Here is an 18,691-nt window from a genome sequence, read left to right as displayed (position 1 = left end):
CACATTCATTTCTTCTTGTTGGACATACTAGTTCCTTTCCTGGTTCACTGTAAATGGGACTATATTAGGAAGTATTGATTTCTGAATGACTAGATATGGGAATAAGGGGTGAGTTTTATGATCAATAATAATTTACAGAGTAAAAGTCAGAATCTAACCAGGAAGATGGAAGCCACTATATTCGAAACAAAGGAGGTTGAAGGTAGGGAATCTATTACATAAATGATGAAAAGCTAAGAAACCAAGTGGGTCGGAGGGGTGACCTAGGGATTAGGTCATTCATGAAACGTGTATGAGTTGCCCTGGTATGAATAATGTTGTTTCTAATCTCTTGGTAGTGTGGTGAGAGCTTCAGCAAGAATGACTGATTCAAACTTATTAAAATAAATTTTATAGAGGAGGAAATGGAACTTGAGGCGTCTGCCTCCTGTCTAAGAACCTATGTATAATTTTTCAGGCCTGATCGTAGGTGATTACAAAGGCTTACCTGGCAGGCCACCTGGAGTGGCTGTCCTTGCTCCATACTGAGTGGACAGCCAGTGCACTGTGGTCCTCGAGTGGAGGTCAAGGACCAGGCATCCCCGGCAGGTCATACCCTTGTGTATGTTGGCACATCTGGCCTGGGTGCCACCATCCTAGGTCTCTTTATCTGAGGCCTCCTTAGAGTGGAATGACAAATAATGTACAAAGGGACAGGGCTCAGGTCCAAGGCCCCCTTTCCTATGGACCATCAAGCTTGGTTAACTAACAGATACGTACCTAAAAGATTGGAGTTCCTGTCATGGCGCAGTGGTTAACGAATCCGACTAGGAACCATGAGGTTGAGGGTTAAGGATCTGGCATTGCCATGAGCTGTGATGTGGGTTGCAGACGTGGCTGGGATCCTGTGTTGCTGTGGCTGTGGCGTAGACTGGTGGCTACAGCTCCGATTAGACCCCTATCCTGGGAACCTCCATATGCCGCAGGAGTGGCTCAAGAAAAAGGAAAAAAGACCAAAAAAAAAAAAAAAGATTGAACCACATAGGCCTCTCAACCTGTTTACTTATATGGCCTGGGAGACTGGATACTTTCCCAGGGTCCAGATTCCCAGACTTTGCTTCTGGCTTCATCTAGCCATTTCTGGGTTATTGTAATACTCAGAGAAGAAACACGACCTATTTGGGGCTTATGTGATTGTCACTATCAGTATCTCCATGAGATACTGGTTGTCAGAGTTTATTCAGCACTCAGGGCACATGGGGTGAGCTCTCTTTTCCCCCCAGGTTGTCATGGCCATACTCTCCAAGTTGAAGTCTAAGGAGGCTCACTTCTAAGGGAGAGGTCACTCTCATCATAAGGTGGTAAGACCAGCTCTTTTTCCATGTAGATATTTCTCAGTCTGTAGTTTAATTAGAGTGCATTCTCTTAGCTCTGTGTTTTTACATAATAGTCGTTCACTAAAGAATAAATGTAGGTGATTATCAAGGGAATGAACTATATGTGTTAGTGTTGTTAAACCACCACATACCTAGTCAAGACAAGCAGATCCCCAGAGGATTTAGAACCTCTATGAATGCACTTCCTTTGGGTTTTATTTCATATATATGTGTGTGTGTGTGTATTTATTTATGGCTACACCTGTGGTATGGAAGTTCCCAGGTCAAGGATTGAATCTGAGCCCCAGCTGCAACTTATGCTGCAGCTGCAGCAATGCCAGATCCTTTAACCCACTGTGCAAGGCTGGGTATCGAACTTATACCTTCACAGCAACTAAGGCCTCTGCATTCTGATTTTTAACCCACTGTGCCACAGCAGAAACTCCTCCTTTGGCTTTTATTGCACTATGAGTAACATGATAGTACAGGAGGGCACTCAATCTTGAAAAAATAATGAAACTATATTATGAAAGTCTGAGTCAAGGAAGGTGAGAGTTGTCTAGCATATTCATCATTTTAAACTTTCCCTGGCTTCTAAGATCCAGGAAACACTATCATCTCTCAGACTGAGGCAAAACGGCAGGCTCTGCAGATGCCTTCCTCTCCTTTCCTCTCTATCTTTCTCTTTCCACTGGATTTCTGAATGTACATCTCTGGGTTTGGAGGAGATAATTAGGTAATTAAGTGTTTGGGTTTCAAAGATCACTTGTGGGATCAAAGAATATGTGGAATAGGAACTGCAAACCCAAGGTCGTGTGTAGTTTCCATACAGCTCTTTCTTTTCTATTCTGCTTAATTAGATTTGTAAAAAGTTGAAAGCAAGATTTTCTGCAGATAAACTGTGGGGAAAATGAGTGCCCTAGGAAAATTGATAATTGGCTAGGCTAGGCTATATTATTTCTGGGCTCTTTGTTACAAAGTTTTGATGGTTAGTTCTTTACATGCAGAGTTTTTAAGCTCTGCAGTCAAGAAAAGATCTTAAGTGATTTTCATTGAAGCTAGGCTCCAGCAGAGTCTGAGTAATACATCAATCATTTGTTTATATATGCATTCATTCATTCATTCTACATGTTTTTATTGAGTGCCCATGAATGTCAGAATCTGCTCTGTGCTAGGAAAAGAAGCTTCAGGTGTAATCCAACTTAAGGGCTATATAGGGTGGTATGCTATATTCTATATATATATATATAGAGAGAGAGAGAGAGAGAGAGCGCATATAGCATAGAGGCATATATATATATATATATATATATATATATATATATGTGTATATATATATGCAGGCATATATATATATACATATGAGATAGTAAGAGGGGGGCATACCACCTATATATGCTATATAGGTTGGTATAACTATATTTTGAAAAAAATAATTATTTTCAAGAATGGGTCTCTTGAGTTCCCATTGTGGCTCAGTGGAAATGAATCTGACTAGCATCCATGAAGACACGGGTTTGATCCCTGGCTCCACTCAGTGGGTTAAGGATCCGGCATTGCCGTGAGCTGTGGTGTAGGTCACAGACATGACTTGGATCTAATGTTGCTGTGGCTGTGGTGTAAGCCAGAGGCTACAGCTCCAATTCGACCCCTAGCCTGGGAACCTCCATATGCTGCAAAAAAAAAAAAAAAAAAAAAGAATGGGTCTCTCGATTTAAGCAGCCAAGCATAAACATTAAATAGCCAAAACTAAATTCACATTTTAAAAAATCCTCCTGGTGGTTCCACTAGGAACTTTATTGTATATGCCTGTCAGTTATCAGCTTAAATCAAGACCTAATCTTGATTACTTTTCAATTATTCTTCTCTTGGAACAGGACCCTAAGGAGGTCCTGTTGCCTTCAGCTCTGATGACTTCTCTGTTCTTTCTCAGGAATGGCAGTTATAGGAATGGCTATTTTTTTCATACCTTTGAAAAGATCCTAATGTGTTCATTCAAAGTTAAATCAGCTGAATGAACTTGGAGACTGTTAAAGTATCTCCTTCTGGGTTGCCCAAAGAGGAGCAGGGTGAGCCCCACCCTGCCATTTCCATTGCACAGGAAGTCTGCCCTCCCAAGGCTTTCTCTGCTTCTCTCTGGTGATCACTAATTAACCCCAAACCAAAGGAGCACGAATCAGTAGACTTTGCTCCACCTCCTGCATCTTTTTTTTTGTTTGCCTCGCCTAGTATGCCTCTATAGATTCTCCAAATAATCTTCTCAGGATTGCATAATATTAATCTTGTTTAGAGCTCTCAGCAGGTAGTTTAGCAAGATTAAAAAGGAGAGGGCGGTAGAGTTTATTTTTCACAGAGGTTTATGTCTGAACAGAATAGGCAGCACTGAGACATTTGGGACACAGGGGTGATGCTGAGGTGGGGCAGCAGTGCGCTGCACTGGCATTTTGGATTCCAGCTCAGAGCATCACATGTCAAGTGCCAGACCCTGATTTAAAAAGGATGGACTCCTGCTCTCACGGGGCTCATGGTCTCACAGAGAGATGAGGAGGTGACCAAATACGCACTGTGGGACAAGCCCTTGGATGGATAATCTGCTGTGGGAGAAGCGATGATGACCAGCTCTGTCTCTGGGGGTGAAGAGGCTGTTAGAGAATTGGATGTCTGGGCTGGGTTTTGAAAGATGGAGATGAGACTCTTCTGGTCTTGGTGTTCAGGAAGCTAGAAGCAAGTCTTGCCAACTCATTCTTCCGCTCTTGGCTCCTTCTCATCCTCCAGATCTCAGTGGGCATCTGCTTTGCAAGGTTATAGGACCCCTCATCTGAAGCACCCTTACCACCCACCACAGTGGGTTGTGTGTCTCCATCTCAGCCCGTGCCACGGGGCACAGCATGGACCGTTCAGGGGTGGCTTTTGAGCATCTTCCTTACCAGACAGTAGGTGTTTAAGGGGAGAAAGCATGCCTGCTTTGGCTGTACCATCAGGAATTTAGAAGAGTTCCTGGCAAAAAATCGATCTTCAGTAAACACTTTTAAAGGGTTGGATGGATGTAGCTGTTCTTGTGGGAGTAAATGAAAGCTCCAACTTTGCTTATACCATCCTCTGTTGATACAGAGATGGCATCAGATGATTTATTTGTTCCAAACAATCACTAATTGATACAATTCCTTACAAGGCACTAAAATGAATTCTTATAACTTTGCACAAGGTGTTGATGAGGCTTCAAGCCAATGGCTTAAGGTACAGGATGTCTTAATGTTTTTCTTTGAAAAAGAGTTTCTTGGCATTTGCTGGTAGCCTAGCTAGCAGTTAAGGGCATTGTCACTGCTATATCTTGGATTCAGTCCCTGGCCTGGGAACTTTTGCATGCCATGGGAGAGGCCCCCCCCCAAAGTGTTTCTTCATTTCACAGCAAACTGGTAACAAACTTCGGTGGCTCTTTCCTACTCCATTTAGTCTAAATTCTTCCATCGTTAGTGAAGGCTCCCTAAAGTCTGACCTCTCCCTGTATTTGAACTTATTTCCCACTATTCCCTAACACACAATTTCATTTCATACAGGTCCTTTTGGACCACTCACATGGCTAGTTCCCATCTGTGTATCTTCTCACATGATGCCTCTTTGCCCCTCGATAGGGGACCTTCCTCACTCTGCCTTCGCTCACATCTGCCAGGGTCCTTCTCGTCTCAGCTCCTGTCTACCATCATCCCAGCTGCTATACCACCTCTCTCCCTTCGGGTGCTTGATGAATCTTCTCCTGACTTAGCTCTCAGGTCTACCCTGTCCTGCAGTGTTCAGAGTGGGCTCCCATGTGCTGGGCTTACCTCCCCAATCTGATGAATCCTCATTCCTCTACCTGCAAAATAGAGCTATGGCAGCTCTTATGCGAAAGAGACATAAAACACTTCAAGTGGCTGGCATTGAGCAAATTTCAGTTGCCTGTTATTCTGGTTTGTATGACGCCCAGTGCCAATCACAGCATGTGGTTTAATAAACAAAATTTGATTGACTGATATCCAGTGAGGGGCTAATGTTTAGTTTGCAGGATGGAGTAAAAACCAATGACTGTCATCACTGAAATTCAAGAGGAAAGTTTTATTTTCTCTCTTTAATATCCTGAACCAATATACAAAGGATCATTTTTTCATTTTACTCATGGAGAAAGTGGTGGTTCTTTTTTAATGACTAGGTAAAACACAGAGGGTTTTAGAAATACTTTGTATGATACCATGATGATGGACACATGACCAAATATTTGTCCAAACCCATGGAACGTCCAACACCAAGAGTGAACCCGAATGGAGACCATGAACTCTGAGTGGTGGTGATGTGTCCATGGAGTTTCATCAGTTGTAACACAGGTACCATCTGGTGGGGGTGTTGATAATGGGGGGAGTTTGTGTGTAAGTGGGCAGGGGAGTCTATGAGACATCGCTGTAGCTTCCTCTAAATTTTTCTGTGAACATAAAACTGCTCCCCAAATGGTCTCAACAGCAAAAATGTATGGCCTCCTGCTGTACACATGTGGAAAATATTTTGACGAAACCTTATCCTAAAGGAGTATGGTAGTCCACACGTTCTCTTACGACAGGTCCCATGTAAGCGCAAAATGCGGGAAAAATTAGCCAGTTAACCAATCATATTTACTGATCACCAGCCAACATCTGAATTTGGGGAGGGGGGCGGCAAGGGAATGAAAGATAATAGACACTGAGAACTAAGCCAGTTAAATGGCTGAAGATTGTTTACAGGATTTTACCTGCAGAGAGTTCTCTCAGGCAGCAACTTTGCCCCTTGTTTGTCTATCTCACACATACACCACACACACACACACACACACACACACACACACACACACACACACACACACTCACACGCGCATGCGCGCACACACACACACGTGTGCCCTCTTTACTTGCCTCTCTGGTGCAGGGATGGACCCTGGCCACCAGGTGTCACTGTACAAACCCTGTGGGAAACAGCCAAGTCACTGGGCCACTTTCTGGATGATCTTTAATGAAAAGAGAACTGCCAAAGTAGCTTGACAGCAAATTGTATTAGTAACAGAAAATCCATAAGACTCGCTATAGAACTGCACCGATTAGTTTCTCTTATCTGAGGTGGTCACAGTAAAAGCAGCTAAAGAAAAGCATCAAAAACTGCCCACTTCACTGGGCTCTGGTGAATGGGGGGAGAGGGCAGTTTGTAGCAGAATCCTGTCTTGCTGAGCAGGAGGGTCAGGAAGGGCGGTCACTTAAGGAGGGCCTGAGGAAGGGTTGCTCACCTAAGTGGCTGGGGGTGGAAGCTGGTTCCTGGGGTTACAAGCCAGCAGGCTGCTCCTCTGGAGCACTACATCAGGTCACCTCTGTGCTTCCCTGTGCAGCCAGAGCAGTTACACCACTTCCTTCTGTGTACTGGGCATGCGTAATGAGCCCTAAATATGCATTCTCATGACAACAGACCCTTTCATAAAGGCAGTCTGCACATTTCAAAAATCAAAAGCTGTTTGACTAAATGACCACAAGGTAACATGGTGCCTGCCGGGAAACCACTGTCCACAGCAGGCATTTCATAGTGGGGGAGGGGGATTTTTTTGCAAAAGAAATGGCTTCCTATTATTTAGTGCTTATGATATAACTATATTGGGGTCTCATGGTCAATGAGGGGGCATCCACTGCTTTCTGCAGTCATATAGATTGCAGACTTCTAGTTTAACAAAGGCTTGAGAAAAAATAAGTCTTCATAGATGATGCTACTGAAATGGGCTTTGATTTATTTAAGCAGAAAAGAGAATTCCGGAGATGATGAGGGTGTTGGATCAAGAGGCTGACAGAGGGCTGACACAAAGTGGCCAGGCCTGAGCACCATGGCTCCACAGAACATTTCAGTTCTATTCCATCATAGAACCCTGTGCTCATGGCTGAGGGTGTGCCTGCCCCAAGGTCACTGCCCCAAGGCCACTTTGGCAAGTCCTCCATTGTCCCCCTTCCTTCTAGAAGCTCACTCCAGAGTCAAAGCTTGTGGGGAGCAGCCGAGTGTAGCTCTTGCTTTTAAGAAATCTTACATTCTTATTTATACTTAATGTCTTAGCAGTCGGGCTCTGAGGATTTTGATGTCAGAGGTTGCAGTTCATACTTCTTCTTAGTGCCCTGTCACTCAGCTCACTGAATACTCAATGAATTTTTAACCACCTGTGGCTTTGGTCTGCCTTACAATTGAGGACACATTGCTTCAAAATAGAATATCTGTCTTCAGGTGGCTAAGGAACATGGCACAGTATGCAGCTTCTATGGTTCATAGTCAGTTGTAGCACAAGTGATGAAAATATAGGTGCTGGCAGAGATGAGTAAGAGGAAGGGAGTCAAGTGACAAAATTGTGGCTACAATTACTTGAGTCCTTCCACGTGTTGGCATTGTGTCAAGTGAAAACACTTTATCCATGGAACCCTCATGAAAACCCTTTCAGATCAGTGTGCCCATTGGCATTTTGTAGATGAGGATAAATAAAGGAAATAGAAAATATTGTCCATCACATCACAATGACATGTGAGACTGCAAGTTGTACATCATGATGACACGTGTGGCTGCAAGTTGTGGCCTCTTGGGGGGGGATTTGCAATCAGCTACATTGAGTGGAAGTAGAAGGGCCCACAATTGCAGTGTGATGTCAGGGATGTCACAGAAGGAGGACGAGGAGTGGTTAGGAGCTGGTGGAGTGAGACTAAAGGGGCAGAAGGATGGGCAGGACCGGGGCTTACACCCCGAGGAGCACTTGCTTAAGAGCAAGCCTGGATAAGTGGAGGCTGTGGTTGACAGGCAGGTGGGGCTGTTCATCTCTACCTGTTATGTCAGTGAGCACACTGACACTCCCCTCAGGAGTGCTTTCTGAGTCCCTCACTCTTCCTGTTTCCAGGGAGGGAGGCATGTGCTGTGAACTAACTGGAACTGGCCACCAGCTCTCCCCATTTCTGGGTGACACTGTTAGAAAAACATGGCAGATAGTGACTTATTTCTGTGCTTGTGTCCAGATAACTCTTATTTTTTAATAACTTCCCTCTGGCTGTGGACCCCTCATTTCGGTACAGCCCTGTGGGCCAGCAGAGGATGTTTTCATGAGGTTGAGTGTTACCTAGTCAGCATATGGATGATACAGGGTCTGTTCTGTCCAAGGGCACAGACATACTCCTTAGGGTCAGGGAGTTTCCGTCATGACTCAGAGGGTTACCAACCTGACTAGCATCCATGAAGACACAGGTTCAATCCCTGGCCTCACTCAGTGGGTTAAGGTTCCAGCGTTGCTAGAACACTCACTTTCCTGGCTGTGTTACAGGTCACCATGTCTTGGGGGTTTGGAAGGAAGCATCCAGGCAGGCTGCATGCCAGAGGCTGTCTGTATAGGACACGTCAGGAAGGAGGCTCTGCACTTACAGGCTGGAGGGTGAGGATTTTGGCCTTGGGTTCCAGAGACCTGGGCGCTTGTCTGGCTCCACTCCATCCAGCTGTAGGGCCTTAAGCCTGGCTCTTAGCTTCTCAGGATCCCACTGGAATCTTACCCTCTTGCCCCTTCCTGGAGACAATCTAACAGCTAACAAGATGAAATAGGAAGACAGGAGCCTGAGCATATATACACAATGGAATACTACTCAGCCATAAAAAGAACAAAATAATGCCATTTGCAGCAACATGGATGGAACTAGAGACTCTCATACTAAGCGAAATAAGTCAGAAAGAGAAAGACAAATACCATATGATATCACTTATATATGGAATCTAATATAGGGCACAAATGAACCTTTCCATGGAAAAGAAAATCATAGACTTGGAGAATAGACTTGTGGTTGCCAACGGGGAGGGGGAGGGAGTAGGAGGGATTGGGAGCTTGGGGTTAATAGATGCAGACTATTGCCTTTGGAATGGATTAGCAATGAGATCCTGCTGTGTACCACTGGGAACTATGTCTGGTCACTTACAATGGAACATGATAATGTGAGAAGATAGAATGTGTACATGTATGTGTAACTGGGTAACCATGCTGTACAGTAGAAAAAAAATTGTGTTGGGGAAATAACAATTAAAAAAATAAGTAAATAAGAAAGAGAAAAAAATAAACAAAGCAAACAAATGGAACAAACAAAAAAAGAAGTCTGAGTGATAGAGAGGAGGTGAGGGGAGAAGGTGGGTGAGAGAGCCCATGGAGGAGCTTGGCCTCTGCCCTGCTCCAGAGGGGCTCAGAACTGAGTCCTTAGAGAGAACCTTCCAGAATCAGATGGAGAGAAGAGGCAGAGGAAAGGCCAGGGTAAGCCTATGGGCCCTCATTGGGAGTGAGCAGGTCTCTGTGTTTGAACAGAGGCTGCATTTTCCCACCACCATCTTTCTCTGCTGTGAGTTCTTCGATGCCAGAATCCTTGAGAAAAGCATCCACAGTTACCAAGCAATATACAGAGATGCAAAAAATGATGGCGGAACAGGTGTTACTTCCCCTGATTAACATGCTTGTAATAGATGATAAATGCATCACATTCAGGTGCTTGTAGGTGTTAGAATCTTCTGAAGACAAATGGTATTTCACCTCAGTTCGTGCAGCAATTACCCAGGGTTTCTGCCTCTAGTTATAGGAACTTAGTCAAACGTGCTCCTGAATCTGACTGTAGTTCTAATGGTCGTCTCATTTCCCACAGTAAGCATTTAAGTTGTTCACTTGGAACCTCCACATGGAGAATGTTCGTCTCATTCTATGTAACTCTCATGGCAGCATGGAAAGAATCTCAAAGTCACAGAAATGGCCTCCACATGCATCTGCCCTAGTCTGCAGGACCAAATATGCAGGACCCTTTCCTTTGGTACATGAGTGAGTCCTGTAAACTTACGGGGCTCCACCAGCAGCCCTCCGACCCCCCAGCTCTCTGTCCAGGAAACAAGAGCAGAAAAGCAGGGGCTGCAATGCTTCATCCTAACGACATGGAAACAAATCATGCTGCACAACTTACAGCTGAGTTGTGTCCCCAGAACCCATGTGCTGAAGCCCTAACTCCCAGGGTGACTGTAGCTGGAGACGGGCCTTTAAGGAGGAGATCAGTGTTCAGTGAGTTCACCCAGGTTGTCCCTACTCACTGTAACTAGAGTCCTTATAAGAAGAGGATAGCTAGACACAGACAGGTCAAGTGAGGACAGGAAAGGCTGTGTCTACAAGCCAATGAGAGCAGCCTCCAGAGAAGTGACCTGCCCACACTTGCTCTTGGATGTCCAGCCTCCGGAACTGTGAGAGCATCAGTTTCTGTCACATAATACATGCAGTATTTTGTATGGCAGCTCCAGGGTGAACTAACACAAGAACAAAAGAAGAAAAGTGATCCATGTAAACAGAAAAACCGCGTCTTCTAAAATGGCTCTGAAAACCTTGGAGAAATGTCCCACCAAAGATGGAGTCCAGAGCTGCTGGACCTGAGCCAAAGTGGAAGTGGTCAGAGCCCTTCTCCTCCATCCCTTCAGCCTGTGCTGCCGGGGGTGTCGCTGAGAGAGGTGACTGGGTCCCACATGACTGGAGTGAAAGGGAGGTGTCCAGCTTGGCATCCTCGCCTCCAGAGCTTCTCAACAGCAGAGGCAGTGACACAGGCCAGGTGCCATATGCTTCGTTTTCACCAGCAGAGATGGTGACAAGCCGGGATCCACGTGCTCTGTAAACAGCTTGTTTGGGGACCTCCCCATTGAGAGTGCACCTTCAATCATAAAAGTTTCAATTTTCTCTTCTGGAACTGAATGGCCAGCGAGAGGGGGGTTGTGGGAAGACGCTGGCCAGCCGAGGGAGTGCTTCCTTTTTCCTTGTAATCCGTGTGCAAACCAGTTTAACCATCATGTGGCAAGAGTGGCTGTAACTGTGCCTTTTGTCCTTTGTGTGTGTGAGGCACACAGCTGACCATGATGCTCAGAGCATTTGCTGGGGTAACAATCCGTGTATATCTGACCCCGGAGGTGACAACAGCACTGGGACCACTCCTCTGGAAGGACTTTCCCACCAAGAGCCCCAACAGGTGGCAGGTGAGGTTCTTAAGAGGTTACAGGGAAAACAACACACACAAAACAACCAAAGACCCAGCACATAACCATCCGTCCATTAAAATGGGGGAATCTTATTCAGGAGTTGATTCAATCCTCACTAGTGCACAGAGGCAGGAAGACAACACTGTGCCCATTTCATACAGGAGGGAACAGAATTAAAATGGGCAAAATAATAAGGAAGGAAGAGAGAGAAAGGGAAGGAGAAGGGAGGGAGGAGAGGAGGGAGGAAAGCCGGCAGGCAGCTGGCAGGCCTGGGCATGAGAGCACATGGTTAGCAGGACTGTGCTTAGTGGCAGGGCCATGAAGCCATGACAGGCTGTTCTTAAACACAGCCTTCAGCTCTGTAGAGGCTCAGCCTTCTGGGAGGGAGCAGGGATAAAGGTGCTTTATCTTCACCTGGCCTAGTCAACATAAATCTTTCCACTAAACTTCAGCGGAGGCTTGGGTGTGGACCCTGCTCCACATTTACTGCCCATTTGGTCTTTGGCAAGTGACCTACTGCTGGATAGACAGTAATGAGGGCTGGTGGTGGTGTTAGCTGGACAGTGTGTAGGGAAGGCCCCCCACAGAGGGCTGTGCTCCTACCATCCAGGCCTGTCCCAGGAGTGCCCGTGTCCACACAGGTCTCTATGCCCCAAATATCCTGCTGATCAAAGCAGCTCCCACTCCTTGAGTGCTTGGTACCCACCCTCCTTGTTCTAGGAATTATGTGTATCATCTTATTTTTTCTTCCCAGCCATTTTCATCCAACTCTGGGGTGAATGAGAGGGTGATTGTGGGCCTGGGGTTAGAGACAGGCCCCTGACCTTGACCCAGAGCCCAGGCTCTGCAGCACCTTGGTTGCTCCTTCTCTCTTTCATTGTCTCTCTCTCTCGTACTGTAACTTGAAGAGGAGATTCTAATTAATTCTCTATGCCTTTCTCCACAGCCACTGATTTGGATAATTGCTTTTCAGTTAATGTTCTCATAATGTCAAAACTTTTGTCCCCAATTCTCTGGTCCTAAGTAAGAGTAAGAAAGAGGGTTTCTGTGCTGGTAGGTTTGGGTTTTGGAAGCTCTGAAGCAGGACTGGTGTGTGTGTGTGTGTGTGTGTGTGTGTGTGTGTGTGTGTGCGCACGCACGCATGCACAGTAGAGAGGGGATGAGCCATCTCTGCACTTCCCGTGGAGTCTGCACACTGAGAAGTGCTACCCACCGAACGTGGGCAGTTTGGTGCCAAGATGATGCAGAGACGAGCTGCACAGACTTGCATGTGGAATCTCTCGTCTCTGCCCTTCCTGGGGGCCCCTGAAGCCTAGTGGGAAGGTGTGAGAGGCTCCTCTGGTTTCCATCGCTCTCCCAGGACTGCTTGGCACAGAGGTGTCAGTCACCACAGGGCCTGGGGCCACGGCTCCACAGCCAGTGCTGTGACTCTACCCTGGAGGTGTGGCTCCACCCCCAGCGATGTGGCTCTACCCCAGCAAGGAGCCCCCACCCTGTTATGTGGCTCCACCTCCAATTATGTGTCTCTACCCTGGGGGCATGGCCCCTCCCCAGTGACATACTCCCACCCCGATGATTGGCCCAACCCTCAGTGATGTGGCCCTGCCCAAGTTACATGGTCCCACCTCCAATTATGTGGTTCCCACCCAGTGACATGGCTCCACCCTCAGTGAAGAGGTTACTGGGAACCTGCCCACAAAAGCCATTCATTCTGCGGAGACTGTGATCTCATCTCTATACCTGTGGGCCATTGTTTCTGTCCCCATTCACAGAGACAAGCTACCAAGCCTTAGAGAGACTGTATATTTCCAACCTCAAAGGAGGACATAAATGGCAGAGGCCAGTTAAGCCCAATATTGATGTACCTGGAGGAAATAGTCTTATGTAAGGCCTGACTTGGGACCCCAAACTGCAAAGTAGGCATATGTGGGTGAAATTCTTAATAAATCCCAAATCTTCCCTTTATGGCTGTTTAAAAAGGCCTTAATGCCTACAAAATGTTGTCATATCCTTCCACATACATACACACGTACATGCACAAACGTGCACATGCAATATACCCATGGAAACATAACACACACACTTACAGGATTTGAAGCTCCCAAAGAGCTTCAGCACTGAACCATGTTTTTCTTTATACTGCTACCACCTAATATAATAAAAAAATTTAAAGGTGGAACAAAAAAGAAATCCTGTCTTAGAATAAACAAGACTTCATAAGAAATGAAATGAAAGCAATTTTAATTTACGTCAGTAGCAGCTTTTTCTTTACGAGCATTTAAGGCCAATTAGCAAGTAAGGAAAAAAAAAATCTAAACATCAGGAACTTCTCCATAAACAAAAACTGACTAATCCAGGAAGCCGGGTGGCTCCCTGCCCAATTATCCTACTAAAGCTGCACATGGCTTCACTGCGGAGCTGCCAACGGCACTCTGAAATGAGTCTTGATGGGTGTAGAAAACATCTAAATTATATAATAAGAGCCTGCATTGGTGCAAGGCAGTGTCTCTGAACATTCACAGCATCCCTGAGTCCTGGGTCTGGCTGTTATCACCCCACCTCCTGGAGCAGGAAACAGAGGCCAAGAAGGGTGGACCAAGTCATCCAAGATGATGGGGTGTATGGGGGAGTGGGCATGCTTGCATCTGACCTGTGACCTCTCTTCTCATTCTTTCCCCCTTGAGACCCACAAGGAGATAAAAGCAAAAAGGAGGGGTTTGTGGAAACTCTGGAATTCAGGCTCATTTAATTCAGACAAGCAAGTGTATTCTAGTTAATGAGATTTTCGGGTGGAATTCTCCTCCCTCAGCATTGTCATGCACACACAGACACACAGACACACAGACAAACTTGCACAGTCTACTGGGGGATCTTAACTCAGTGTTAAAGGGAGCTTTGGCTGGTAGCTGTCTAATAAGGCTCATTGCAGTGAGCTTGTTGTGTATGACAGGAAGTGATTTTATTTTACCAATAACATGTTTAGAACCCCTAACAATGCAGCTGGGCTTTTAACTCCATTGTAAAAAAGGCACTGAAGAAGAGCTAGTAACTTGGTAGAGAGGAGAGGTAAGTGATTTGCAGAAGATGAACTGAACAGGATGAGTTCTGATGCTGGAAGTGAAGGTTATTGTGGAAATTGTACAACTCAGCTCCCTTCTCCAGAGTGACAGCTGTGGTCCGAGGAGCCCTGGGTCCTGGTTGGTGGCAGTGGAACCAAAGAAATCAGATGTCCTGTGGAAATTCTCTCCCCAAGTGCTAGATGGGTTTTGTAGATTCCTTCAAGCTAAAATCCCCCTTTTAAAATCTTTACTTTGTAGGACTTTCTTTAGTCTGTCGGCATTTCTCCCTTGCCTGCTATTCCATGTCATCTTTGGGGGTAATTTTCTTCTTTTCCTCTTGAATTGTGTTTTTAGTTTCTCAAGGGTCTGCAAGCATTAGATGTATTTTTTTGGTCTTGTCTTTTTAGGGCCGCACCTGAGGCATATGGAACTTCCCAGGCTAGGGGTTGAATTGGAGCTGCAGCTGCTGGCCTACACCACAGCCATAGCAATGCCATATCTGAGCCTCAACTGTGACCTACACCACAGCTCATGGCAATGCCGGATCCTTAACCCACTGAGTGAGGCCAGGGATTGAACCCACATTCTCATGGATAATAGTTGGATTCATTACTGCTAAGCCACAATGGGAACTCTTAGATGCATTATTAAATGATGAAAATAAATCATAAACCTATAGAGGTGTAGATTTATTCTGAAAGCACCCCAGGGACAGGTCCCCAAGTGGGAAGGATAGTCCTGGCTGTGTACAGACACAGCCTCATGTTGGAGAGCAGTACAATCCAACAGACTCTCCAGAGCTCTTAAGTCCCCAGGGGACAAGATTGCCTCTCCCTTCAGGTCTAGATTATTAAGAGTTTTATTTATCACCAGCAAGAGCTTTATTTATGATCAGTAAGAACTTGACTTGGAGGAAAGACATCTCGTGTAATTGAAACTTAGGGAGGAGGAATGTCATTATCACACTGGGTAATTAGCTCTATTGGCATAAAGGGGCTGTGGATCACACAGTGAGGTATCGAAGGGTGGACTAGGAGCCTTGACTCCTAATCCTGGTCTTGTCCCTAACTGCCTGGGATGTGTGACCACCATTTCTCCTTCCTCTCCTGTGTTTCTTTTATCCTCTGCTATGTGCAATACATCTCTGTGCTGTGGATCTGTAAAATCCTTCAAGGAAGGAAGGTACTCATTTATTTCTAGGAAAGATCGAGCAAGCCACTCCTTCTCTGGCATGTTCTTTTTTGTCTGTGAAGGGATAATTTGGAGGGAGATGTAAGATTTTAACCTTTCCTCTTATCCCTTTTATATCTATACCCTTCCCTTTCCTTTCACTTGATTATTTTCATTGGGATTTCTGACATTTAAAAAAATTGTTTATGCTGCTCTCTAGCTATAATTTTTACACCTCCTTTTTCATTCTTAATCTGTGCTGCTGGTGTGACTGTGCCAATTGTTCACTCCCCTGGTGATGTGTGGTGTAGGTTTACTCACAAAATGGCTTAAAATATCTGGCCTCTATGGTGACTTGAAAACAAATCAGATGGAGATTTAAAATGAGCTTGTCTATTTCCCAAAGGAATTGACGTGTGCCCTGATGAGGAACTTCGAAGTTTGTTATTACAAAAAAATGACTTAGGAAAGGATGGAACATTAGACTGAACAAGTTTAAGTATCGGCATCTTATGTATGTGCAGTCAGCAGGCATTTGGGTTCCAGTAGTTTCTTCTGGAACTACTTCTACCTCTAGTCCTTTTCTGGATCCTCATGGCCTCTAGATTCTCTTAGCTGGTCAAAAGGGATATTACGCTTACAGAGTTCAACAGAAAGGAGACATCCTTCAAGATTATGACAATAGGAGAGAGAGAGAGGAAGATTGAATTCAGCTCCATTGAAACAAAACATGGGAATGTTTTCAAGTGGACAAAACAGTTGAAGAATTCATGGGGGTTGGGTTGGTCATTGTGCTAGACCATCCATATTTGCTAACTTGTGCTTATATCTTTAACTAAATTAATTAATTAATTAATTTTGTATTATTTTAACTTTTTATGACTGCACCCATGGCATATGGAAGTTCCCAGGCTAGGAGTCGAACTGGAGCTGCAGCTACAGGCCTATGCTACAGCCACAGCAACACCAGGTCTGAGCCGAGTCTTCAAACTACACCACAGCTTATGGCAACACCAGATCCTAGACCCACTGAACAAGCCCATGGGTCAGATCCAGGTCTTCATGGATACTAGTTAGATTCATTACTGCTGAGCCATGGGAATTCTATCTCATGATTGGTCCTCTATCTGCCCCCAGAATCTGGGAGACAGAGACCTTGTTCCCTGAGGAATACATTCCAAAGGAATGGCTCTGGGTCGATGAGAAAGATAGTCCTGGGCTGTAGAATTACACCTCAAGGGGCAGAGAAAGAATATATGACCAAGCTTCTAAAGTAAACATGTGGAGACTGAACAACATGCTACTAAACAAACAATGGATCACTGAAGAAATCAAAGAGGAAATTAAAAAACACCTAGAAGCAAATGACAGCAAAGATACAACACGCCAAAACCCATGTGATGCAGCAAAGCCTTTCTAAGAGGAAAGTTTATAGCAATAGAAGCCCACCTCAGGAAACAAGAAAAAGCTCAAATAAACAAGCTAACTCTACATCTAAAGCAGCTTGAGAGAGAAGAACAGACAAGACCTAATGTTAGTAGAAGGAAAGAAATCATAAAGGTCAGAGTAGAAATCAATGAAATAGAAATGAAGAAAACCATAGAAAAGATCAATGAAATGAAAAGCTCGTTCTTTGAAAAGATCAGCAAAATTGATAAACACTTAGCCAGACTTATCAAGAAAAAAAGAAGACAAATAAATAAAATTAGAAATGAAAAAGGAGAAGTAACAACAGACATCATAGAAATACAAAAGATGATAAGAGACTATGCAAATATATGCCAATTAAATGGAAAACCTAGAAGAAATGGACAAATTCTTAAAAGGTACAATCTTCCAAGACCAAACCAAGATGAAATAGAAAAGATGAACAGACCAATCACAAGCACTGAAATTGAAACTGTGATTAAAAATCTTCCAACAGGAGTTCCTGTCATGGCACAGTGGTTAACAAATCTGACTAGGAACCTTGAGATTGTGGGTTCAATCTCTGGCCTTGCTCAGTGGTTTAAGGATCCGGCATTGCCGTGAGCTGTGGTGTAGGTCACAGACGTGGCTCAGATCCTGCATTGCTGTGACTCTTGTGTAGGCCAGCGCTACAGCTCCGATTAGACCCCTGGCCTGGGAACCTCCATATTCCACAGGAGTGGCCCTAGAAATGGCAAAAAGACAAAAAAAAAAATCTTCTGACAAACAAAAGTCCAGGACCAGATGGCTTCATAGGTGAATTATATCAAACATTTAGAGAAGAGCTAACACCTCTCCTTCTGAAACTATTCCAAAAAATCATAGAGGAAGGGACATTACCAAACTCATTCTATGAGGCCACCATTACCCTGATACCAAAAACAGACAAAAAACCACAAAAAAGGAAAACTACATGCCTATTTCACTGATGAACATAGATGCAAAAATCCTCAATAAAAATACCAGCAAACTGCATCCATCAATACATTGAAAGGATTGTACTTCATGATCAAGTGGGATTTATCTCAGGGATGCAAGTATTCTTCAATATCCACAAATCAATCAGTGTGATACACCACATTAACAAACTGAGGAATAAAAACCATATGATCCTCTCAATATACACAGAGAAAGCCTTTGACAAAATCCAACACCCATTTCTGATAAAAACCCTCCAGAAAGTGGGCATAGAGGGAACCTACCTCAACATGATAAAGGCCATATATGACAAACCCATAGCTGACATCATTCTCAATGGTGAAAAGCTGAAGGAATTCCAACAGAGATTAGGAACAAGACAAGGATGTCTGCTCTCACCACTACTTTTCAACATAGTTTTGGAAGTCCTAGCCACACCAATCAGAGAAGTAAAACAGATAAAAGGAATCCAAATTGGAAAGGAAGAAGTAAAAATATCACTACTTGCAGATGACATGATGCTATACCTAGAGAATCCTCAAGACTCTGCTAGAAAGAAACCTGTTAGAACTCATCAATGAATTTGGCAAAGTCGCAGATACAAAATTAATACACATAAATTGACAGCATTTCTATTATACTAACAATGAAAAAGCAGAAAGAGAAATTAGGGAAGCAATCCCATTT

The sequence above is a fragment of the Phacochoerus africanus genome, chromosome 3 (genome assembly GCF_016906955.1).
Source record: "Phacochoerus africanus isolate WHEZ1 chromosome 3, ROS_Pafr_v1, whole genome shotgun sequence".
Taxonomy (NCBI): domain Eukaryota; kingdom Metazoa; phylum Chordata; class Mammalia; order Artiodactyla; family Suidae; genus Phacochoerus; species Phacochoerus africanus.
The sequence above is the reverse complement of the archived record's forward strand: the minus strand, read 5'-3'. Positions refer to the sequence as shown.